This window comes from Haliotis asinina, chromosome 3, assembly GCF_037392515.1.
Source record: "Haliotis asinina isolate JCU_RB_2024 chromosome 3, JCU_Hal_asi_v2, whole genome shotgun sequence".
In the NCBI taxonomy this organism is placed as follows: domain Eukaryota; kingdom Metazoa; phylum Mollusca; class Gastropoda; order Lepetellida; family Haliotidae; genus Haliotis; species Haliotis asinina.
In genome coordinates this window covers 8701377-8726592 of record NC_090282.1, presented here as the reverse complement: position 1 = coordinate 8726592, position 25216 = coordinate 8701377, and the positions used below count along the sequence as shown (strand labels likewise).

At 41.5% G+C, this 25216-nt stretch overlaps 9 non-coding genes across 9 annotated transcripts; all 9 read left to right on the top strand.

The window, feature by feature from the left end:
- The first annotated feature begins 6717 nt into the window (after positions 1 to 6717).
- On the top strand, positions 6718 to 6789 carry Trnae-uuc (transfer RNA glutamic acid (anticodon UUC)). The gene has a single exon. It is a non-coding gene; the product is annotated as a tRNA-Glu (tRNA).
- A 734-nt stretch (positions 6790 to 7523) lies between these two features.
- Positions 7524 to 7595, top strand: Trnae-uuc (transfer RNA glutamic acid (anticodon UUC)). Its single transcript has one exon. It is a non-coding gene; the product is annotated as a tRNA-Glu (tRNA).
- A 1540-nt stretch (positions 7596 to 9135) lies between these two features.
- Trnae-uuc (transfer RNA glutamic acid (anticodon UUC)) lies at positions 9136 to 9207 on the top strand. Its single transcript has one exon. It is a non-coding gene; the product is annotated as a tRNA-Glu (tRNA).
- A 734-nt stretch (positions 9208 to 9941) lies between these two features.
- Trnae-uuc (transfer RNA glutamic acid (anticodon UUC)) lies at positions 9942 to 10013 on the top strand. The gene has a single exon. It is a non-coding gene; the product is annotated as a tRNA-Glu (tRNA).
- Positions 10014 to 11553: 1540 nt separating this feature from the next.
- On the top strand, positions 11554 to 11625 carry Trnae-uuc (transfer RNA glutamic acid (anticodon UUC)). The gene has a single exon. It is a non-coding gene; the product is annotated as a tRNA-Glu (tRNA).
- A 1540-nt stretch (positions 11626 to 13165) lies between these two features.
- Trnae-uuc (transfer RNA glutamic acid (anticodon UUC)) lies at positions 13166 to 13237 on the top strand. The gene has a single exon. It is a non-coding gene; the product is annotated as a tRNA-Glu (tRNA).
- Positions 13238 to 13971: 734 nt separating this feature from the next.
- Trnae-uuc (transfer RNA glutamic acid (anticodon UUC)) lies at positions 13972 to 14043 on the top strand. Its single transcript has one exon. It is a non-coding gene; the product is annotated as a tRNA-Glu (tRNA).
- A 734-nt stretch (positions 14044 to 14777) lies between these two features.
- Positions 14778 to 14849, top strand: Trnae-cuc (transfer RNA glutamic acid (anticodon CUC)). Its single transcript has one exon. It is a non-coding gene; the product is annotated as a tRNA-Glu (tRNA).
- Positions 14850 to 24605: 9756 nt separating this feature from the next.
- Positions 24606 to 24677, top strand: Trnae-uuc (transfer RNA glutamic acid (anticodon UUC)). The gene has a single exon. It is a non-coding gene; the product is annotated as a tRNA-Glu (tRNA).
- The last annotated feature ends 539 nt before the right edge of the window (positions 24678 to 25216 follow it).

The following is a 25216-nucleotide window of genomic DNA, read 5'->3' as shown; positions in this document are numbered from 1 at the left end:
CAGAGCTGCAAGTTGACCCCGGACGGGAGTTCATGGGTGCCGTGTCACAACTGCTAGCCAAACACGATACAAAGGTCAGGCGTGGCACGGCCGGAGCCCATCGCAGCCAAGCCATAGTTGAGAGATTTAATAGGACTTTGGCTGAGCGCTTGTTTAGCCATCAGTATGCTAGGGAGATGGCCACCCCTGGAAAACGATCGACTGAATGGGTCACGAGGTTACCCAAGGTGGTGTCGGCAATCAACCATGAAGTCACCCGTCTCACCAGTAAGAAACCGGCAGACGCTATCAAACTAAAATCAATAGTTGCAGAGTCGGCCGCTCCATTGCGTGGGAAGGAGAAACAGATACCAGATAGGGCCCTAGTGAGGTATCTATACCAGCCGGGGGAACACGAGGGTGATAGCCGTAAGCGAGCCACCGATCCTATATGGTCAGTCAAAACTTACAACATAGATAAAGTGGATATGAAAGCCGACGAACCTAACTTGTACTACTTGAGGGATGGGCCGGGTAGGGGGTTTGTAAGAGAAGAATTATTGATCGTACCGTACGGCACAGTGTTACCTCCAACCAATACACGGTAAACTGTTTCATAGACACCCAACCTTTTTGTAGTAGGGGTAATAGTAGCAAGATCTAAGGTCCCAACCAAAGCCTTATTTACTAAATAAGGCTTTGTAGAGACATTTCTTGAAAGTGGTTCAGAACCCCCATTGTATATACTACTACATCTTAAAGTGAGCCCCATCAGTTCCGTCTCTGTGGCGCAATCGGTTAGAGCGTTCGGCTGTTAACCGAAAGGTTGGTGGTTCAAGCCCACCCAGGGACGCACTTGCTTTTTGTAAACATCAGTACTTGATATTTCGCTCTTTTGGATTTTACAGATGTTTGTAGTTGACGCAAATACATGCTACAATACGATATATCAGTTTAAACAAGTCTCTAACACACTTGATATACATGTATTCATTAATGTCAGGTCGTCATTCTCATGCACAAGAACTCTGTGCACAAAGACGGCAGGAATACAGCCAGCATTCAGTCCTTCAACATTGCCTGTAAAATATCAGCTTCCATTGTGGTCTAGTGGTTAGGATTCCTGGCTTTCACCCAGGCGGCCCGGGTTCGATTCCCGGCATTGGAACAAATTCTTTTACCACCTTACAAGAAATTGAGTTCAATTTCAAGAAGTATATATTAGTCACGTGCAAAGTCAAAAGTAAAAGGCATGCAGTTTACGTCATAGGAACAAATTCCTGGCTTTGGAACAATTAATTCATCTCACAAGAAAGTGAGTTCACATCAAGAAGTATACATTTGTCATGCGTACAGTCAGAAGTAAAATACATGCATCTAAAGTCCTAGATTTATCTTCATGTACATCCCAGTGTCCACATCTTCCAATAAATACATCAGGTAAGCCAATGTGTCATTGCGCAAGACTATCCCACCCCTTACACAACAGTTGTTGAAACACACCACCAGACGTTTCCCTCGGCAAGGGCACATAACTTCCACCACATCAGTCACATCTTAAAGTGAGCCCCATCTCGTCAGTTCCGTCTCTGTGGGGCAATCGGTTAGCGCGTTCGGCTGTTAACCGAAAGGTTGGTGGTTCAAGCCCACCCAGGGACGCACTTGCTTTTTGTAAACATCAGTACTTGATATTTCGCTCTTTTGGATTTTACAGATGTTTGTAGTTGACGCAAATACATGCTACAATACGATATATCAGTTTAAACAAGTCTCTAACACACTTGATATACATGTATTCATTAATGTCAGGTCGTCATTCTCATGCACAAGAACTCTGTGCACAAAGACGGCAGGAATACAGCCAGCATTCAGTCCTTCAACATTGCCTGTAAAATATCAGCTTCCATTGTGGTCTAGTGGTTAGGATTCCTGGCTTTCACCCAGGCGGCCCGGGTTCGATTCCCGGCATTGGAACAAATTCTTTTACCACCTTACAAGAAATTGAGTTCAATTTCAAGAAGTATATATTAGTCACGTGCTAAGTCAAAAGTAAAAGGCATGCATTTTACGTCATAGGAACAAACTCCTGGCTTTGGAACAATTAATTCATCTCACAAGAAAGTGAGTTCACATCAAGAAGTATACATTTGTCATGCGTACAGTCAGAAGTAAAATACATGCATCTAAAGTCCTAGATTTATCTTCATGTACATCCCAGTGTCCACATCTTCCAATAAATACATCAGGTAAGCCAATGTGTCATTGCGCAAAACTATCCCACCCCTTACACAACAGTTGTTGAAACACACCACCAGACGTTTCCCTCGGCAAGGGCACATAACTTCCACCACATCAGTCACATCTTAAAGTGAGCCCCATCTCGTCAGTTCCGTCTCTGTGGCGCAATCGGTTAGCGCGTTCGGCTGTTAACCGAAAGGTTGGTGGTTCAAGCCCACCCAGGGACGCACTTGCTTTTTGTAAACATCAGTACTTGATATTTCGCTCTTTTGGATTTTACAGATGTTTGTAGTTGACGCAAATACATGCTACAATACGATATATCAGTTTAAACAAGTCTCTAACACACTTGATATACATGTATTCATTAATGTCAGGTCGTCATTCTCATGCACAAGAACTCTGTGCACAAAGACGGCAGGAATACAGCCAGCATTCAGTCCTTCAACATTGCCTGTAAAATATCAGCTTCCATTGTGGTCTAGTGGTTAGGATTCCTGGCTTTCACCCAGGCGGCCCGGGTTCGATTCCCGGCATTGGAACAAATTCTTTTACCACCTTACAAGAAATTGAGTTCAATTTCAAGAAGTATATATTAGTCACGTGCAAAGTCAAAAGTAAAAGGCATGCATTTTACGTCATAGGAACAAATTCCTGGCTTTGGAACAATTAATTCATCTCACAAGAAAGTGAGTTCACATCAAGAAGTATACATTTGTCATGCGTACAGTCAGAAGTAAAATACATGCATCTAAAGTCCTAGATTTATCTTCATGTACATCCCAGTGTCCACATCTTCCAATAAATACATCAGGTAAGCCAATGTGTCATTGCGCAAGACTATCCCACCCCTTACACAACAGTTGTTGAAACACACCACCAGACGTTTCCCTCGGCAAGGGCACATAACTTCCACCACATCAGTCACATCTTAAAGTGAGCCCCATCTCGTCAGTTCCGTCTCTGTGGCGCAATCGGTTAGCGCGTTCGGCTGTTAACCGAAAGGTTGGTGGTTCAAGCCCACCCAGGGACTCACTTGCTTTTTGTAAACATCAGTACTTGATATTTCGCTCTTTTGGATTTTACAGATGTTTGTAGTTGACGCAAATACATGCTACAATACGACATATCAGTTTAAACAAGTCTCTAACACACTTGATATACTTGTATTCATTAATGTCAGGTCGTCATTCTCATGCACAAGAACTCTGTGCACAAAGACGGCAGGAATACAGCCAGCATTCAGTCCTTCAACATTGCCTGTAAAATATCAGCTTCCATTGTGGTCTAGTGGTTAGGATTCCTGGCTTTCACCCAGGCGGCCCGGGTTCGATTCCCGGCATTGGAACAAATTCTTTTACCACCTTACAAGAAATTGAGTTCAATTTCAAGAAGTATATATTAGTCACGTGCAAAGTCAAAAGTAAAAGGCATGCATTTTACGTCATAGGAACAAATTCCTGGCTTTGGAACAATTAATTCATCTCACAAGAAAGTGAGTTCACATCAAGAAGTATACATATGTCATGCGTACAGTCAGAAGTAAAATACATGCATCTAAAGTCCTAGATTTATCTTCATGTACATCCCAGTGTCCACATCTTCCAATAAATACATCAGGTAAGCCAATGTGTCATTGCGCAAGACTACCCCACCCCTTACACAACAGTTGTTGAAACACACCACCAGACGTTTCCCTCGGCAAGGGCACATAACTTCCACCACATCAGTCACATCTTAAAGTGAGCCCCATCTCGTCAGTTCCGTCTCTGTGGCGCAATCGGTTAGCGCGTTCGGCTGTTAACCGAAAGGTTGGTGGTTCAAGCCCACCCAGGGACTCACTTGCTTTTTGTAAACATCAGTACTTGATATTTCGCTCTTTTGGATTTTACAGATGTTTGTAGTTGACGCAAATACATGCTACAATACGATATATCAGTTTAAACAAGTCTCTAACACACTTGATATACATGTATTCATTAATGTCAGGTCGTCATTCTCATGCACAAGATCTCTGTGCACAAAGACGGCAGGAATACAGCCAGCATTCAGTCCTTCAACATTGCCTGTAAAATGTCAGCTTCCATTGTGGTCTAGTGGTTAGGATTCCTGGCTTTCACCCAGGCGGCCCGGGTTCGATTCCCGGCATTGGAACAAATTCTTTTACCACCTTACAAGAAATTGAGTTCAATTTCAAGAAGTATATATTAGTCACGTGCAAAGTCAAAAGTAAAAGGCATGCATTTTACGTCATAGGAACAAATTCCTGGCTTTGGAACAATTAATTCATCTCACAAGAAAGTGAGTTCACATCAAGAAGTATACATATGTCATGTGTACAGTCAGAAGTAAAATACATGCATCTAAAGTCCTAGATTTATCTTCATGTACATCCCAGTGTCCACATCTTCCAATAAATACATCAGGTAAGCCAATGTGTCATTGCGCAAGACTACCCCACCCCTTACACAACAGTTGTTGAAACACACCACCAGACGTTTCCCTCGGCAAGGGCACATAACTTCCACCACATCAGTCACATCTTAAAGTGAGCCCCATCTCGTCAGTTCCGTCTCTGTGGCGCAATCGGTTAGCGCGTTCGGCTGTTAACCGAAAGGTTGGTGGTTGAAGCCCACCCAGGGACGCACTTGCTTTTTGTAAACATCAGTACTTGATATTTCGCTCTTTTGGATTTTACAGATGTTTGTAGTTGACGCAAATACATGCTACAATACGATATATCAGTTTAAACAAGTCTCTAACACACTTGATATACATGTATTCATTAATGTCAGGTCGTCATTCTCATGCACAAGAACTCTGTGCACAAAGACGGCAGGAATGCAACAAGCATTCAGTCCTTTAACATTGCCTGTAAAATGTCAGCTTCCAATGTGGTCTAGTGGTTAGGATTCCTGGCTTTCACCCAGGCGGCCCGGGTTCCATTCCCGGCATTGGAACAAATTCTTTTACCATCTGACAAGAAATTGAGTTCAATTTCAAGAAGTATATATTAGTCACGTGCAAAGTCAAAAGTAAAAGGCATGCATTTTACGTCATAGGAACAAATTCCTGGCTTTGGAACAATTAATTCATCTCACAAGAAAGTGAGTTCACATCAAGAAGTATACATATGTCAAGCGTACAGTCAGAAGTAAAATACATGCATCTAAAGTCCTAGATTTATCTTCATGTACATCCCAGTGTCCACATCTTCCAATAAATACATCAGGTAAGCCAATGTGTCATTGCGCAAGACTATCCCACCCCTTACACAACAGTTGTTGAAACACACCACCAGACGTTTCCCTCGGCAAGGGCACATAACTTCCACCACATCAGTCACATCTTAAAGTGAGCCCCATCTCGTCAGTTCCGTCTCTGTGGCGCAATCGGTTAGCGCGTTCGGCTGTTAACCGAAAGGTTGGTGGTTCAAGCCCACCCAGGGACTCACTTGCTTTTTGTAAACATCAGTACTTGATATTTCGCTCTTTTGGATTTTACAGATGTTTGTAGTTGACGCAAATACATGCTACAATACGATATATCAGTTTAAACAAGTCTCTAACACACTTGATATACATGTATTCATTAATGTCAGGTCGTCATTCTCATGCACAAGAACTCTGTGCACAAAGACGGCAGGAATACAGCCAGCATTCAGTCCTTCAACATTGCCTGTAAAATGTCAGCTTCCATTGTGGTCTAGTGGTTAGGATTCCTGGCTTTCACCCAGGCGGCCCGGTTTCGATTCCCGGCATTGGAACAAATTCTTTTACCACCTTACAAGAAATTGAGTTCAATTTCAAGAAGTATATATTAGTCACGTGCAAAGTCAAAAGTAAAAGGCATGCATTTTACGTCATAGGAACAAATTCCTGGCTTTGAAACAATTAATTCATCTCACAAGAAAGTGAGTTCACATCAAGAAGTATACATATGTCATGCGTACAGTCAGAAGTAAAATACATGCATCTAAAGTCCTAGATTTATCTTCATGTACATCCCAGTGTCCACATCTTCCAATAAATACATCAGGTAAGCCAATGTGTCATTGCGCAAGACTATCCCACCCCTTACACAACAGTTGTTGAAACACACCACCAGACGTTTCCCTCGGCAAGGGCACATAACTTCCACCACATCAGTCACATCTTAAAGTGAGCCCCATCTCGTCAGTTCCGTCTCTGTGGCGCAATCGGTTAGCGCGTTCGGCTGTTAACCGAAAGGTTGGTGGTTCAAGCCCACCCAGGGACGCACTTGCTTTTTGTAAACATCAGTACTTGATATTTCGCTCTTTTGGATTTTACAGATGTTTGTAGTTGACGCAAATACATGCTACAATACGATATATCAGTTTAAACAAGTCTCTAACACACTTGATATACATGTATTCATTAATGTCAGGTCGTCATTCTCATGCACAAGATCTCTGTGCACAAAGACGGCAGGAATACAGCCAGCATTCAGTCCTTCAACATTGCCTGTAAAATATCAGCTTCCAATGTGGTCTAGTGGTTAGGATTCCTGGCTTTCACCCAGGCGGCCCGGGTTCGATTCCCGGCATTGGAACAAATTCTTTTACCATCTGACAAGAAATTGACTTCAATTTCAAGAAGTATATATTAGTCACGTGCAAAGTCAAAAGTAAAAGGCATGCATTTTACGTCATAGGAACAAATTCCTGGCTTTGAAACAATTAATTCATCTCACAAGAAAGTGAGTTCACATCAAGAAGTATATATATGTCATGCGTACAGTCAGAAGTAAAATACATGCATCTAAAGTCCTAGATTTATCTTCATGTACATCCCAGTGTCCACATCTTCCAATAAATACATCAGGTAAGCCAATGTGTCATTGCGCAAGACTATCCCACCCCTTACACAACAGTTGTTGAAACACACCACCAGACGTTTCCCTCGGCAAGGGCACATAACTTCCACCACATCAGTCACATCTTAAAGTGAGCCCCATCTCGTCAGTTCCGTCTCTGTGGGGCAATCGGTTAGCGCGTTCGGCTGTTAACCGAAAGGTTGGTGGTTCAAGCCCACCCAGGGACGCACTTGCTTTTTGTAAACATCAGTACTTGATATTTCGCTCTTTTGGATTTTACAGATGTTTGTAGTTGACGCAAATACATGCTACAATACGATATATCAGTTTAAACAAGTCTCTAACACACTTGATATACATGTATTCATTAATGTCAGGTCGTCATTCTCATGCACAAGAACTCTGTGCACAAAGACGGCAGGAATACAGCCAGCATTCAGTCCTTTAACATTGCCTGTAAAATATCAGCTTCCAATGTGGTCTAGTGGTTAGGATTCCTGGCTTTCACCCAGGCGGCCCGGGTTCGATTCCCGGCATTGGAACAAATTCTTTTACCATCTGACAAGAAATTGACTTCAATTTCAAGAAACATATTTTAGTCACGTGCAAAGTCAAAAGTAAAAGGCATGCATTTTACGTCATAGGAACAAATTCCTGGCTTTGGAACAATTAATTCATCTCACAAGAAAGTGAGTTCACATCAAGAAGTATACATATGTCATGCGTACAGTCAGAAGTAAAATACATGCATCTAAAGTCCTAGATTTATCTTCATGTACATCCCAGTGTCCACATCTTCCAATAAATACATCAGGTAAGCCAATGTGTCATTGCGCAAGACTATCCCACTCCTTACACAACAGTTGTTGAAACACACCACCAGACGTTTCCCTCGGCAAGGGCACATAACTTCCACCACATCAGTCACATCTTAAAGTGAGCCCCATCTCGTCAGTTCCGTCTCTGTGGCGCAATCGGTTAGCGCGTTCGGCTGTTAACCGAAAGGTTGGTGGTTCAAGCCCACCCAGGGACTCACTTGCTTTTTGTAAACATCAGTACTTGATATTTCGCTCTTTTGGATTTTACAGATGTTTGTAGTTGACGCAAATACATGCTACAATACGATATATCAGTTTAAACAAGTCTCTAACACACTTGATATACATGTATTCATTAATGTCAGGTCGTCATTCTCATGCACAAGAACTCTGTGCACAAAGACGGCAGGAATACAGCCAGCATTCAGTCCTTTACCATTGCCTGTAAAATATCAGCTTCCAATGTGGTCTAGTGGTTAGGATTCCTGGCTTTCACCCAGGCGGCCCGGGTTCCATTCCCGGCATTGGAACAAATTCTTTTACCATCTGACAAGAAATTGACTTCAAATTCAAGAAGTATATATTAGTCACGTGCAAAGTCAAAAGTAAAAGGCATGCATTTTACGTCATAGGAACAAATTCCTGGCTTTGGAACAATTAATTCATCTCACAAGAAAGTGAGTTCACATCAAGAAGTATACATATGTCGTGCGTACAGTCAGAAGTAAAATACATGCATCCAAAGTCCTAGATTTATCTTCATGTACATCCCAGTGTCCACATCTTCCAATAAATACATCAGGTAAGCCAATGTGTCATTGCGCAAGACTATCCCACCCCTTACACAACAGTTGTTGAAACACACCACCAGACGTTTCCCTCGGCAAGGGCACATAACTTCCACCACATCAGTCACATCTTAAAGTGAGCCCCATCTCGTCAGTTCCGTCTCTGTGGGGCAATCGGTTAGCGCGTTCGGCTGTTAACCGAAAGGTTGGTGGTTCAAGCCCACCCAAGGACGCACTTGCTTTTTGTAAACATCAGTACTTGATATTTCGCTCTTTTGGATTTTACAGATGTTTGTAGTTGACGCAAATACATGCTACAATACGATATATCAGTTTAAACAAGTCTCTAACACACTTGATATACATGTATTCATTAATGTCAGGTCGTCATTCTCATGCACAAGAACTCTGTGCACAAAGACGGCAGGAATACAGCCAGCATTCAGTCCTTTAACATTGCCTGTAAAATATCAGCTTCCAATGTGGTCTAGTGGTTAGGATTCCTGGCTTTCACCCAGGCGGCCCGGGTTCGATTCCCGGCATTGGAACAAATTCTTTTACCATCTGACAAGAAATTGACTTCAATTTCAAGAAGTATATATTAGTCACGTGCAAAGTCAAAAGTAAAAGGCATGCATTTTACGTCATAGGAACAAATTCCTGGCTTTGGAACAATTAATTCATCTCACAAGAAAGTGAGTTCACATCAAGAAGTATACATTTGTCATGCGTACAGTCAGAAGTAAAATACATGTATCTAAAGTCCTAGATTTATCTTCATGTACATCCCAGTGTCCACATCTTCCAATAAATACATCAGGTAAGCCAATGTGTCATTGCGCAAGACTATCCCACCCCTTACACAACAGTTGTTGAAACACACCACCAGACGTTTCCCTCGGCAAGGGCACATAACTTCCACCACATCAGTCACATCTTAAAGTGAGCCCCATCTCGTCAGTTCCGTCTCTGTGGGGCAATCGGTTAGCGCGTTCGGCTGTTAACCGAAAGGTTGGTGGTTCAAGCCCACCCAGGGACGCACTTGCTTTTTGTAAACATCAGTACTTGATATTTCGCTCTTTTGGATTTTACAGATGTTTGTAGTTGACGCAAATACATGCTACAATACGATATATCAGTTTAAACAAGTCTCTAACACACTTGATATACATGTATTCATTAATGTCAGGTCGTCATTCTCATGCACAAGAACTCTGTGCACAAAGACGGCAGGAATACAGCCAGCATTCACTCCTTCAACATTGCCTGTAAAATATCAGCTTCCAATGTGGTCTAGTGGTTAGGATTCCTGGCTTTCACCCAGGCGGCCCGGGTTCGATTCCCGGCATTGGAACAAATTCTTTTACCATCTGACAAGAAATTGACTTCAATTTCAAGAAGTATATATTAGTCATGTGCAAAGTCAAAAGTAAAAGGCATGCATTTTACGTCATAGGAACAAATTCCTGGCTTTGGAACAATTAATTCATCTCACAAGAAAGTGAGTTCACATCAAGAAGTATACATTTGTCATGTGTACAGTCAGAAGTAAAATACATGCATCTAAAGTCCTAGATTTATCTTCATGTACATCCCAGTGTCCACATCTTCCAATAAATACATCAGGTAAGCCAATGTGTCATTGCGCAAGACTATCCCACTCCTTACACAACAGTTGTTGAAACACACCACCAGACGTTTCCCTCGGCAAGGGCACATAACTTCCACCACATCAGTCACATCTTAAAGTGAGCCCCATCTCGTCAGTTCCGTCTCTGTGGGGCAATCGGTTAGCGCGTTCGGCTGTTAACCGAAAGGTTGGTGGTTCAAGCCCACCCAGGGACGCACTTGCTTTTTGTAAACATCAGTACTTGATATTTCGCTCTTTTGGATTTTACAGATGTTTGTAGTTGACGCAAATACATGCTACAATACGATATATCAGTTTAAACAAGTCTCTAACACACTTGATATACATGTATTCATTAATGTCAGGTCGTCATTCTCATGCACAAGAACTCTGTGCACAAAGACGGCAGGAATACAGCCAGCATTCAGTCCTTTACCATTGCCTGTAAAATATCAGCTTCCAATGTGGTCTAGTGGTTAGGATTCCTGACTTTCACCCAGGCGGCCCGGGTTCGATTCCCGGCATTGGAACAAATTCTTTTACCATCTGACAAGAAATTGACTTCAATTTCAAGAAGTATATATTAGTCACGTGCAAAGTCAAAAGTAAAAGGCATGCATTTTACGTCATAGGAACAAATTCCTGGCTTTGGAACAATTAATTCATCTCACAAGAAAGTGAGTTCACATCAAGAAGTATACATATGTCATGTGTACAGTCAGAAGTAAAATACAAGCATCTAAAGTCCTAGATTTATCTTCATGTACATCCCAGTGTCCACATCTTCCAATAAATACATCAGGTAAGCCAATGTGTCATTGCGCAAGACTATCCCACCCCTTACACAACAGTTGTTGAAACACACCACCAGACGTTTCCCTCGGCAAGGGCACATAACTTCCACCACATCAGTCACATCTTAAAGTGAGCCCCATCTCGTCAGTTCCGTCTCTGTGGGGCAATCGGTTAGCGCGTTCGGCTGTTAACCGAAAGGTTGGTGGTTCAAGCCCACCCAAGGACGCACTTGCTTTTTGTAAACATCAGTACTTGATATTTCGCTCTTTTGGATTTTACAGATGTTTGTAGTTGACGCAAATACATGCTACAATACGATATATCAGTTTAAACAAGTCTCTAACACACTTGATATACATGTATTCATTAATGTCAGGTCGTCATTCTCATGCACAAGAACTCTGTGCACAAAGACGGCAGGAATACAGCCAGCATTCAGTCCTTTACCATTGCCTGTAAAATATCAGCTTCCAATGTGGTCTAGTGGTTAGGATTCCTGGCTTTCACCCAGGCGGCCCGGGTTCGATTCCCGGCATTGGAACAAATTCTTTTACCATCTGACAAGAAATTGACTTCAATTTCAAGAAGTATATATTAGTCACGTGCAAAGTCAAAAGTAAGAGGCATGCATTTTACGTCATAGGAACAAATTCCTTTCTTTGGAACAATTAATTCATCTCACAAGAAAGTGAGTTCACATCAAGAAGTATACATATGTCATGCGTACAGTCAGAAGTAAAATACATGTATCTAAAGTCCTAGATTTATCTTCATGTACATCCCAGTGTCCACATCTTCCAATAAATACATCAGGTAAGCCAATGTGTCATTGCGCAAGACTATCCCACCCCTTACACAACAGTTGTTGAAACACACCACCAGACGTTTCCCTCGGCAAGGGCACATAACTTCCACCACATCAGTCACATCTTAAAGTGAGCCCCATCTCGTCAGTTCCGTCTCTGTGGGGCAATCGGTTAGCGCGTTCGGCTGTTAACCGAAAGGTTGGTGGTTCAAGCCCACCCAGGGACGCACTTGCTTTTTGTAAACATCAGTACTTGATATTTCGCTCTTTTGGATTTTACAGATGTTTGTAGTTGACGCAAATACATGCTACAATACGATATATCAGTTTAAACAAGTCTCTAACACACTTGATATACATGTATTCATTAATGTCAGGTCGTCATTCTCATGCACAAGAACTCTGTGCACAAAGAGGGCAGGAATACAGCCAGCATTCAGTCCTTTACCATTGCCTGTAAAATATCAGCTTCCAATGTGGTCTAGTGGTTAGGATTCCTGACTTTCACCCAGGCGGCCCGGGTTCGATTCCCGGCATTGGAACAAATTCTTTTACCATCTGACAAGAAATTGACTTCAATTTCAAGAAGTATATATTAGTCACGTGCAAAGTCAAAAGTAAAAGGCATGCATTTTACGTCATAGGAACAAATTCCTGGCTTTGGAACAATTAATTCATCTCACAAGAAAGTGAGTTCACATCAAGAAGTATACATATGTCATGTGTACAGTCAGAAGTAAAATACATGCATCTAAAGTCCTAGATTTATCTTCATGTACATCCCAGTGTCCACATCTTCCAATAAATACATCAGGTAAGCCAATGTGTCATTGCGCAAGACTATCCCACCCCTTACACAACAGTTGTTGAAACACACCACCAGACGTTTCCCTCGGCAAGGGCACATAACTTCCACCACATCAGTCACATCTTAAAGTGAGCCCCATCTCGTCAGTTCCGTCTCTGTGGGGCAATCGGTTAGCGCGTTCGGCTGTTAACCGAAAGGTTGGTGGTTCAAGCCCACCCAAGGACGCACTTGCTTTTTGTAAACATCAGTACTTGATATTTCGCTCTTTTGGATTTTACAGATGTTTGTAGTTGACGCAAATACATGCTACAATACGATATATCAGTTTAAACAAGTCTCTAACACACTTGATATACATGTATTCATTAATGTCAGGTCGTCATTCTCATGCACAAGAACTCTGTGCACAAAGACGGCAGGAATACAGCCAGCATTCAGTCCTTTAACATTGCCTGTAAAATATCAGCTTCCAATGTGGTCTAGTGGTTAGGATTCCTGGCTTTCACCCAGGCGGCCCGGGTTCGATTCCCGGCATTGGAACAAATTCTTTTACCATCTGACAAGAAATTGACTTCAATTTCAAGAAGTATATATTAGTCACGTGCAAAGTCAAAAGTAAAAGGCATGCATTTTACGTCATAGGAACAAATTCCTGGCTTTGGAACAATTAATTCATCTCACAAGAAAGTGAGTTCACATCAAGAAGTATACATATGTCATGCGTACAGTCAGAAGTAAAATACATGTATCTAAAGTCCTAGATTTATCTTCATGTACATCCCAGTGTCCACATCTTCCAATTAATACATCAGGTAAGCCAATGTGTCATTGCGCAAGACTATCCCACTCCTTACACAACAGTTGTTGAAACACACCACCAGACGTTTCCCTCGGCAAGGGCACATAACTTCCACCACATCAGTCACATCTTAAAGTGAGCCCCATCTCGTCAGTTCCGTCTCTGTGGGGCAATCGGTTAGCGCGTTCGGCTGTTAACCGAAAGGTTGGTGGTTCAAGCCCACCCAAGGACGCACTTGCATTTTGTAAACATCAGTACTTGATATTTCGCTCTTTTGGATTTTACAGATGTTTGTAGTTGACGCAAATACATGCTACAATACGATATATCAGTTTAAACAAGTCTCTAACACACTTGATATACATGTATTCATTAATGTCAGGTCGTCATTCTCATGCACAAGAACTCTGTGCACAAAGACGGCAGGAATACAGCCAGCATTCAGTCCTTTACCATTGCCTTTAAAATATCAGCTTCCAATGTGGTCTAGTGGTTAGGATTCCTGGCTTTCACCCAGGCGGCCCGGGTTCGATTCCCGGCATTGGAACAAATTCTTTTACCATCTGACAAGAAATTGACTTCAATTTCAAGAAGTATATATTAGTCATGTGCAAAGTCAAAAGTAAAAGGCATGCATTTTACGTCATAGGAACAAATTCCTGGCTTTGGAACAATTAATTCATCTCACAAGAAAGTGAGTTCACATCAAGAAGTATACATTTGTCATGTGTACAGTCAGAAGTAAAATACATGCATCTAAAGTCCTAGATTTATCTTCATGTACATCCCAGTGTCCACATCTTCCAATAAATACATCAGGTAAGCCAATGTGTCATTGCGCAAGACTATCCCACTCCTTACACAACAGTTGTTGAAACACACCACCAGACGTTTCCCTCGGCAAGGGCACATAACTTCCACCACATCAGTCACATCTTAAAGTGAGCCCCATCTCGTCAGTTCCGTCTCTGTGGCGCAATCGGTTAGCGCGTTCGGCTGTTAACCGAAAGGTTGGTGGTTCAAGCCCACCCAAGGACGCACTTGCTTTTTGTAAACATCAGTACTTGATATTTCGCTCTTTTGGATTTTACAGATGTTTGTAGTTGACGCAAATACATGCTACAATACGATATATCAGTTTAAACAAGTCTCTAACACACTTGATATACATGTATTCATTAATGTCAGGTCGTCATTCTCATGCACAAGAACTCTGTGCACAAAGACGGCAGGAATACAGCCAGCATTCAGTCCTTTACCATTGCCTGTAAAATATCAGCTTCCAATGTGGTCTAGTGGTTAGGATTCCTGGCTCTCACCCAGGCGGCCCGGGTTCCATTCCCGGCATTGGAACAAATTCTTTTACCATCTGACAAGAAATTGACTTCAATTTCAAGAAGTATATATTAGTCACGTGCAAAGTCAAAAGTAAGAGGCATGCATTTTACGTCATAGGAACAAATTCCTGGCTTTGGAACAATTAATTCATCTCACAAGAAAGTGAGTTCACATCAAGAAGTATACATATGTCATGCGTACAGTCAGAAGTAAGATACATGTATCTAAAGTCCTAGATTTATCTTCATGTACATCCCAGTGTCCACATCTTCCAATAAATACATCAGGTAAGCCAATGTGTCATTGCGCAAGACTATCCCACCCCTTACACAACAGTTGTTGAAACACACCACCAGACGTTTCCCTCGGCAAGGGCACATAACTTCCACCACATCAGTCACATCTTAAAGTGAGCCCCATCTCGTCAGTTCCGTCTCTGTGGGGCAATCGGTTAGCGCGTTCGGCTGTTAACCGAAAGGTTGGTGGTTCAAGCCCACCCAGGGACGCACTTGCTTTTTGTAAACATCAGTACTTGATATTTCGCTCTTTTGGATTTTACAGATGTTTGTAGTTGACGCAAATACATGCTACAATACGATATATCAGTTTAAACAAGTCTCTAACACACTTGATATACATGTATTCATTAATGTCAGGTCGTCATTCTCATGCACAAGAACTCTGTGCACAAAGACGGCAGGAATACAGCCAGCATTCAGTCCTTTACCATTGCCTGTAAAATATCAGCTTCCAATGTGGTCTAGTGGTTAGGATTCCTGGCTTTCACCCAGGCGGCTGTCACATACCAAAGTAACCACAACAGAAGAATAGTTTGTTTTGCAAAACTTTATTCCTCCCCTTAAGATATAAGTAACCCCAATACCTATACTAAACTAATTCTACAGGTGCAAATACAACTAACTAATCTAATTACCTAACCTAGCTACATATACAGTTCTGTCTACCACTTATATTGCTAAAGTTCTAATAATACTACTACTACTACTAACTACACTAAAATCCTAATACCCTCACTAATATAGATAATGATTACATATAATCCCAATCAGAAACTAAACAATTGAACTAAATAACAATAAAGGAATTAGCCACTCAGAGAGAACACTTTCTCTTTACAATGTAATCAGAATGTCAGTGCACTTTGGTTCCACTTGGTGACGTCATAGTATTTGTGTGGTATCCCTCACACCCAGGCGATGGTTTCCCTCACGGAGTTTAAGGGGCCTGTGTAATGGTTGATGGCTGTGCCATCCACATCTCACATTACTAGGAGATACATGCTCCTTGTACAACAGGGAAGACTCTTGTCTGTCTCCTTACAGGCGGAGATAATACCCCTCTCCTTACTTTAAGGATAACCGGCCAGTTCCGGGACACTACAATACAATATAAGTAACTACAGTTACTCAGTAAGACATGTGTCAATGTCTTATACTTTATGCATGTACTTTACTCCGATTTACATATTTGAAAGTGGAACAGTTTTTGTGGAACGATAACATTCAAATTTTGAATGGCTTTGTGGCTATATAGTGTTACAATATGCACATATATCTAGAAATACTACATCAGTAAAACAATTTCTTGCTACATCTACTCAATCAATAAATACAAAAGTAATAATGATAATAAAAACTTACGCCAGCCAGCGTGAGATGCAATCCCATACAAAAGTTGAACCCATACAGGTGAACACAGTGGTGATTCTGGCTGACTGTGCAGATTACTACCCTTCCTCACTATTTATATTGACCTCCCATACCCAAGCTACTCAACACCTCTCTATTGTTTACAAATTAACACCCCAGCTCTCTGGCCATACCTGGTCACGCTTCCCTGAACATAACCCTGTTCCCATAGTATTACCGAACATAATCTAACAACAACTCCCAACAATATATAACACACTCTAACAATACCATACTACATCTATTTACAGTACCATAAACTAATTATATAAACGAAATCATCTGTGATCTTGACATCACTCCCCTCTTCAAGTAATTGTACACAAGTACAATTATATATTACACTCAAGATCACATTTAAGTTTGTTTTAATGCATAAATATCATAAAACACAATTGTCTAAATGTACAATAGCACAGTAATACATAAGAAATAACTGCTGACAAATAATCTGGATATGCAGAGAGTACATTATTTACACACTACCATACACATAGTATGACTAGGGTGAACACCGGCTCAAGAGATCAGCCCCAACATTCTCACTTCCTTTGATTGCACGAATTAGAAATCTGTAGGGTTGCAAAGTCAGGGCCCACCTCATCACTCGTCCATTGGTCATTTTTGCCTTGGTCATCCATATTAAGGGCTGATGGTCAGTCTCCAAAATAAATTCTCTCCCATACAGATATCTTTCTAACTTCTGTATTGCCCACACAATAGCCAAACACTCTTTTTCTATTGTAGAATACGCTCTCTCACGATCTACTAACTTCCGACTCACAAACAATATTGGAAATCGCTCACCTTCCTGTTCTTGTAGCAGTACAGCTCCGATTCCAACGTCAGAAGCGTCTGTTCTTACCAAGAATGGTTTCTTCAAGTCGGGTAGTTTCAAGATAGGAAAACTTGACATATGGGTTCTTAACGTAGTGAAAGCTAATTCCTGGCTTTCTGTCCATATTACCTTGTTTGGCTTTCCTTTCTTTGTGAGATCAGTTAGCGGAACTGCTATGGCTGCATAGTTTGGGATAAATTTCCGGTAGTACCCGGTCAGTCCCAACAACGCTCTCACTTGTTTCTTGGTTTGAGGTCGCTCCACATTTAGGATCTTTTCTACATTCTTACCTTCTGGTCGAATTAGACCACTACCCACCTTGTGCCCTAAAAAGTCCAGATGTTTATATCCCACTTTTACCTTTGAAGGTCGAGCTGTAAGATGGAATTGTCTTAACCTCGTAAATATTGCTCTCAGACTTACCATGTGGTGTGACCAGTTCTCAGTTCCTTCTATGATGTCGTCTATGAAGTTGTCTGTATTTGGTATGTTGTGCAATACTTGTCTCATCAGTCGGGAAAATACTGCAGGTGCATTAACTACTCCAAATGGCATCACCTTCCATTGGTATAATCCATCAGGAGTTATAAATGCTGTCAGTTCTTTGCTACTCTCTTCCATTGGAATCTGCCAATATGCTTTGCTTACATCAATTTTGGTAAGATATTTACAGTTCCGTAACCGTGCAAAGATGGAATCAGCTAATGGAATTGGTTCGGCATCAAATACGGTCACCTGATTCAGTTTGCGAAAATCGGTACAAAATCTGTAAGTCGAGTAAGGCTTCTTCACAAGTACAATGGGGAATGCATATGGTGACTGAGAAGGTTCTATCACCCCCATGTCTAACATTAGCTGTATCTCCTTAGCTACAACATCTCTCATATGATGAGGAAGTGGATAGGGCTTGGATCGTATAGGCTCATTACATGTCAGCTTGATCTTATATTCCATACAATCTACCTTCCCTGGTAAATCACTCAGTACATCTTTGAATTCACTTATGAGCTCCTTCACCTCATTTTGTTGCTCCTCTGTCAAATCTTCAGAAATGTCTACATCCTGATACGTTTCCTTAGAAACTAAAGAAGGTGAAGCTATGTCTAACATACTCACCTCTTCAGCCTTGACATCCACCAGACCAGCACTGACATGCACAAGTTGAGCTATGCTGACGTCACATACAGCTGTGTCCTTGACCTCCTCTCTCTCAATGTACCTTTTCAGTAGATTGGCATGATAGGTTTTAATCTTGTTACCAACCTGTATTCTGTAATTGCCAATGCCAAAGGTATCCAGTATTTCATATGGCCCTTTCCACTGCAGCAACAGTTTGTTTGAATCAGTGGGCAACAGAATTAATACTTTATCACCAACCTTCATTTTTCTTGGCTTGGACTTCACATCAAAGAATTTTTTGTATTTACATGCTTTCTTTTGAAGTTCTTGCTGTGCTACGTGAATAGTCTCCTCAAGACGGTTTTGAAGATCTAGCACATACTCATATGTGGTTCTTACCTCTGGATTTGGTATATCTCTTGTCCAGATTTCCCTCAGAATCTGTACTGGTCCTCTCACAGTGCGTCCATATAAGAGTTCAAATGGGGCAAAACCCAAACTCTCTTGAGGTACCTCTCGGTAAGCAAATAACAAAGCAGGTACATACCTGTCCCAGTCATTTGGTCGTTCTGCACACATCCGTTTCAGCATCGTCTTCAAGGTTCCATTGAACTTCTCCACTAGGCCATTGCACATTGGATGATAAGGGGAAGTAGTAAGCTGATGTATGGACAATAGTCTACTTACCTCCTTCATCACGCCTGACGTGAACTGGGCTCCCATGTCTGTTAATATCTCCTTGGGGATACCAACCCTACTGAATATCTCGAACAGAGCTTCGGCAACATATTCCGTCTCTACTCTGGGTAAAGCTACTGCTTCTGGGTATCGTGTTGCATAATCAACCACCGTCAGTATATACCTATTACCCTTGTCTGTGACAGGATACAATGGACCAATCAAATCAACAGCTACCCTCTCAAATGGCACTTCAATTAATGGCATTTGTCCCAGTGGTATTTTCCTTACCTTTCCCTTCGGCATGGTACGTTGACAAATATCACAAGACTGAACATGTCTTCTGACATCACCAATTACTCCTGGCCAATAAAACTGTGAGATTACCCTATCTAGAGTCTTCTTGATTCCAAGATGTCCACCCATCAGTGCTTCATGACATACCTTCATTACCTGTGTGCGCAATCCAACCGGTACTACTGCCTGTACAACTTGTTTACCATTGTCCATTTTATTGGAAGTATGCTTCCTATACAGCATATCATTCTCCACAAAGTAAGAGGAAGTACTATGTCGGGTCTCCCTAATCTTACCTTCTTCCACTAATTTTCTTATTTTGTTCAGACTTGAATCCTGATGTTGTAGGGATACGAACTCACCTCGACTCAGTGTCAACCCAACAGGTTCCAATGTCTTCAAGGGTTCCATGCCTACTTGGCGTACTCTTCTCTGGCTCCTTGTCTCTACAGCACCTACTGTTTTAATGTCCTGCTTATCCCACATCAAGTCTGGATCTCCTGGCTCTCTAACTCCGGGAATATTGCCCAATATTAAGTCACAGATTGGTGTGTCCATACATGCTGCTCTCACCATACCCGTGTAAAAGGGCGTATTTACAGTAATCCATGCTACCGGAAGTGTCAAGATCCTGCTATCTGCTAATTTACAAGATTGTGTTTCTGAAGTCAAACATGCATCTTTTACCATTGACCTCCTCACTATTACACCGTTACATCCCGTGTCTCTAAGCACATCTACTGGAGTGTCGTTTACCTTTCCCTGATAAAATGGCATGCGGTGATCTTTGGTAAGCACACTCCCTGAGGCTACATCTGCGTTAGTAACCTCCTCTGAAGTTGCTGCATCACCATCTAGAACTTCATGTATGCAGGGCTCTACTTTTGTGTTATCTGGATGTATTAGAGACATGTTTGTGTTGTCTTCACTCACCTGGATACTTGCCACTTTAAACTTGGGTTTCTTGCACTGTGCTGCCAAATGCCCAGTTTGATTGCAGTTGTAACATGTCCTTTCCTTAATAGGAACAAATTGTTTGGAACAAGTACCATGTTTACCTGATGCGCTACCCTCGACTATTTTCCCTTTGGAAACCTGCTTGTCAGTTTGACCTGGAATAACTGGTCTATTGTATCTTCCATGACTCGTACCTCTAGCTTCTATAAATTGCTCTGCTAGTCTAGCCATTTCCATCGCGTCTTTTGGCTTTCTCTCTCTCAAGAATATACCCAGATCCCTTCCAGTCACATTCAAAATCTGTTCACGCAGCAGCAAATCTCTCACACCTTCGAACGTCTTTTGTGTACCACTTAGTTCAATCCATCTGTTGAAATAGTTCTCAATTCTAACTACAAATTGTGTGAAAATCTCACCTGTTTCAGTTTTAGCAGTCCTAAATTTCTGATGGAATCCATCCTCAGTCATTTCATAGCGTTTAAGTAATGCAGTTTTAACTGCATTGTAATTTTCAGCCTCAAAGGCATTTAACCGGGAGTATACTTCTAAAGCCTTACCTTTCAGCAGAGTACACAGGTAAGCTGCCCAATGGGACGGGTCCCAGCCTTGCGCTGTAGCTACACGTTCAAACCTTTGCAGATATGCATCAATATTGTCATTGTGGTCGTCAAATGGAGGCATTTTAGGCATCTTGGGAATGGCTGCCGATCTATTCTCTCCTACCTGCCCTTCTTGATTTCCTGCCGCACTCTTTTCTAACTTGGCTAGTTCTATTCTTTCATTTGACTGTATTTTACACTTTTCTTTCTCCAATTCTAATCGTTCTCTCTCTCGTTCCCATTCTAACCTTTCTTTCTCCTTTCTTTCCTCCAGTTCTAACTTTTTAATCTCCCGCTCCCTAGCTCTTTCCTCCCGTTCGAGCCTGTCCTTTTCTTTCTCATTCTCCAACTCCATTTGCTCTTTCACAAACACTCTCAAATCATCTTTCTCATACCCTAAACTCTGACCCAGTTTGATAAGTTTGTCAATGTCCATAATTGTCTGTATGAGGGCAAAGCAGGGTACACAAAAAGTCAAACTGTCTGGAATAAATAGGGATCCTACCAAGAATAAAACCGGAGGTGATTTCCCATATATCCCAATGTTCAAAATGTTCACGACGAACCAATGGCCTTAACTGACCAATAACCACAATACACCCTCCACCCTTGAATTCCAAATCATACACTCAAGGACGCAGAAGTGGTGCCGTATGTTCTAACCCTTCTTTATGGACACAAAGATTCTGCAGCGATATACAATCAACAACGCTACATCAAATGCGCTACAGAACACAACTAGGGTTCCCTTTGATAGTGACAAATAATCTAATTATCCCACCGCTGCCACCAAAATGTCACATACCAAAGTAACCACAACAGAAGAATAGTTTGTTTTGCAAAACTTTATTCCTCCCCTTAAGATATAAGTAACCCCAATACCTATACTAAACTAATTCTACAGGTGCAAATACAACTAACTAATCTAATTACCTAACCTAGCTACATATACAGTTCTGTCTACCACTTATATTGCTAAAGTTCTAATAATACTACTACTACTACTAACTACACTAAAATCCTAATACCCTCACTAATATAGATAATGATTACATATAATCCCAATCAGAAACTAAACAATTGAACTAAATAACAATAAAGGAATTAGCCACTCAGAGAGAACACTTTCTCTTTACAATGTAATCAGAATGTCAGTGCACTTTGGTTCCACTTGGTGACGTCATAGTATTTGTGTGGTATCCCTCACACCCAGGCGATGGTTTCCCTCACGGAGTTTAAGGGGCCTGTGTAATGGTTGATGGCTGTGCCATCCACATCTCACATTACTAGGAGATACATGCTCCTTGTACAACAGGGAAGACTCTTGTCTGTCTCCTTACAGGCGGAGATAATACCCCTCTCCTTACTTTAAGGATAACCGGCCAGTTCCGGGACACTACAATACACTATAAGTAACTACAGTTACTCAGTAAGACATGTGTCAATGTCTTATACTTTATGCATGTACTTTACTCCGATTTACATATTTGAAAGTGGAACAGTTTTTGTGGAACGATAACATTCAAATTTTGAATGGCTTTGTGGCTATATAGTGTTACAATATGCACATATATCTAGAAATACTACATCAGTAAAACAATTTCTTGCTACATCTACTCAATCAATAAATACAAAAGTAATAATGATAATAAAAACTTACGCCAGCCAGCGTGAGATGCAATCCCATACAAAAGTTGAACCCATACAGGTGAACACAGTGGTGATTCTGGCTGACTGTGCAGATTACTACCCTTCCTCACTATTTATATTGACCTCCCATACCCAAGCTACTCAACACCTCTCTATTGTTTACAAATTAACACCCCAGCTCTCTGGCCATACCTGGTCACGCTTCCCTGAACATAACCCTGTTCCCATAGTATTACCGAACATAATCTAACAACAACTCCCAACAATATATAACACACTCTAACAATACCATACTACATCTATTTACAGTACCATAAACTAATTATATAAACGAAATCATCTGTGATCTTGACAGCGGCCCGGGTTCGATTCCCGGCATTGGAACAAATTCTTTTACCATCTGACAAGAAATTGACTTCAATTTCAAGAAGTATATATTAGTCACGTGCAAAGTCAAAAGTAAAAGGCATGCATTTTACGTCATAGGAACAAATTCCTGGCTTTGGAACAATTAATTCATCTCACAAGAAAGTGAGTTCACATCAAGAAGTATACATATGTCATGTGTACAGTCAGAAGTAAAATACATGCATCTAAAGTCCTAGATTTATCTTCATGTACATCCCAGTGTCCACATCTTCCAATAAATACATCAGGTAAGCCAATGTGTCATTGCGCAAGACTATCCCACCCCTTACACAACAGTTGTTGAAACACACCACCAGACGTTTCCCTCGGCAAGGGCACATAACTTCCACCACATCAGTCACATCTTAAAGTGAGCCCCATCTCGTCAGTTCCGTCTCTGTGGCGCAATCGGTTAGCGCGTTCGGCTGTTAACCGAAAGGTTGGTGGTTCAAGCCCACCCAGGGACGCACTTGCTTTTTGTAAACATCAGTACTTGATATTTCGCTCTTTTGGATTTTACAGATGTTTGTAGTTGACGCAAATACATGCTACAATACGATATATCAGTTTAAACAAGTCTCTAACACACTTGATATACATGTATTCATTAATGTCAGGTCGTCATTCTCATGCACAAGAACTCTGTGCACAAAGACGGCAGGAATACAGCCAGCATTCAGTCCTTTACCATTGCCTGTAAAATATCAGCTTCCAATGTGGTCTAGTGGTTAAGATTCCTGGCTTTCACCCAGGCGGCCCGGGTTCGATTCCCGGCATTGGAACAAATTCTTTTACCATCTGACAAGAAATTGAGTTCAATTTCAAGAAGTATATATTAGTCACGTGCAAAGTCAAAAGTAAAAGGCATGCATTTTACGTCATAGGAACAAATTCCTGGCTTTGGAACAATTAATTCATCTCACAAGAAAGTGAGTTCACATCAAGAAGTATACATATGTCATGCGTACAGTCAGAAGTAAAATACATGCATCTAAAGTCCTAGATTTATCTTCATGTACATCCCAGTGTCCACATCTTCCAATAAATACATCAGGTAAGCCAATGTGTCATTGCGCAAGACTATCCCACCCCTTACACAACAGTTGTTGAAACACACCACCAGACGTTTCCCTCGGCAAGGGCACATAACTTCCACCACATCAGTCACATCTTAAAGTGAGCCCCATCTAGTCAGTTCCGTCTCTGTGGCGCAATCGGTTAGCGCGTTCGGCTGTTAACCGAAAGGTTGGTGGTTCAAGCCCACCCAGGGACGCACTTGCTTTTTGTAAACATCAGTACTTGATATTTCGCTCTTTTGGATTTTACAGATGTTTGTAGTTGACGCAAATACATGCTACAATACGACATATCAGTTTAAACAAGTCTCTAACACACTTGATATACATGTATTCATTAATGTCAGGTCGTCATTCTCATGCACAAGAACTCTGTGCACAAAGACGGCAGGAATACAGCCAGCATTCAGTCCTTTACCATTGCCTGTAAAATATCAGCTTCCAATGTGGTCTAGTGGTTAGGATTCCTGGCTTTCACCCAGGCGGCCCGGGTTCGATTCCCGGCATTGGAACAAATTCTTTTACCATCTGACAAGAAATTGACTTCAATTTCAAGAAATATATTTTAGTCACGTGCAAAGTCAAAAGTAAAAGGCATGCATTTTACGTCATAGGAACAAATTCCTGGCTTTGAAACAATTAATTCATCTCACAAGAAAGTGAGTTCACATCAAGAAGTATACATATGTCATGCGTACAGTCAGAAGTAAAATACATGCATCTAAAGTCCTAGATTTATCTTCATGTACATCCCAGTGTCCACATCTTCCAATAAATACATCAGGTAAGCCAATGTGTCATTGCGCAAGACTATCCCACCCCTTACACAACAGTTGTTGAAACACACCACCAGACGTTTCCCTCGGCAAGGGCACATAACTTCCACCACATCAGTCACATCTTAAAGTGAGCCCCATCTCGTCAGTTCCGTCTCTGTGGCGCAATCGGTTAGCGCGTTCGGCTGTTAACCGAAAGGTTGGTGGTTCAAGCCCACCCAGGGACGCACTTGATTTTTGTAAACATCAGTACTTGATATTTCGCTCTTTTGGAT